Raw genomic sequence first — 1388 nt, forward strand, 5'->3', positions numbered from 1 at the left:
TCACAGTCCAGCTGGCATTGGTGAGCTCCCAATAGATCAGCCCCACTGTCTCCGTGGGTATGGACTCTTTTCTATGCTAACAAATTATAACAAATGGAATAATGTATTTGGCACACAATAATCTTCAGAACAAGGACATTTTGTAGAAAATCAGATAATTCATTAAGTTGATGTTAAGTTGATGCTATTTGCCGTAGGGATCAAAAGGTTGTTCAATCATTACTGCTATTCATGATTTTAATCACAGACTAGGTTCTCATTATATAAATATGTTTTAATTTCAAGTATGTTTCTGCTATGTTATTTTCATTTGGCATCTCAATCTGTTGACTTTGCTTTACTTTGGAGATGATTTTAAATATACCAGTGTCTCCATCTTAAATAAGCCAATTAAACAAGTGGTTGATGGTAAATGCGCCAATTACACTGTAGACTCCTAGTTCAGGAAAAAAATCTCGACTGAGATGACGACAGTCTACTTCCTAAAGAATGATTTCAAAACTATTCTTCTAAAGAAGAGATTCACTTGAACTCTTCTTTTTGTGTAGTTTCAGGATTATTTGCATCTGAAGTATGGACTCTTGGACATTTATGGTAGAGTTTGACCAAGAATCCAGCACTGTTTTGTGATTAAACATCAGTGGTTCTGACTCTTGCTTCCTGTGTCTCTTTGTCAAAATCTCATGATTAATATTAGAGTGCTTCTTTGCTGTTGGGTAGTATTGCTGTTCCAGGATCATCTTGAATGTGTACGTAAACTGCCGTAGAATCCATCTGTTCTGTTTCTTCTTATTGAACTAAGCTCTGGGTATTCGGCTTGCTTTTCTTACTGTTTCATGCCTGTGTCTAGGTATTCCCAAAGGATAATCAAGTGATCAGGGTGAGAGGTAGTCCTGAGAGTAGAATTCTCATAGGTGGACAGGTTCTCTTTAAGACTAACTAGAGCTCCCACAACATAAAGACATGTTGTGAAATAAGAAGGTAGGAGGTTTTCTATACAATAGAGGACAACTCTTCACCAAAAGCAAATCTGCCAGCCTCTTAATGGTGAGTTAAATGACCTCCAAAACTGAAAGTGAATATCTGCTATTTAATTCACTCCATCCATTGCATTTTGTTCAAACTGTCTGAGCTCATTAACACATTACTCAATATATAACTTTGAATGAAGAAAGGGAAGAGTCGGAGCTCTAACTCAGTTGATGGACAGCTTGTAGAGCATGGATGTGATTGTGAGTTCAATTCCCAGTGCTACATAAATTATTCATGGTGACAAATGCCTATAAAACAAGCACTTAAGGGTCAAGTCTCTTGCCAACCCTAACGTGGCTCCCTTAACTAAGAATTGTGGTTCCGTGCTCCCCTGTCCAACCTTCCTTTATCCCAAT

The sequence above is a fragment of the Microtus ochrogaster genome, unplaced genomic scaffold, assembly GCF_000317375.1.
Source record: "Microtus ochrogaster isolate Prairie Vole_2 unplaced genomic scaffold, MicOch1.0 UNK30, whole genome shotgun sequence".
NCBI lineage: Eukaryota > Metazoa > Chordata > Mammalia > Rodentia > Cricetidae > Microtus > Microtus ochrogaster.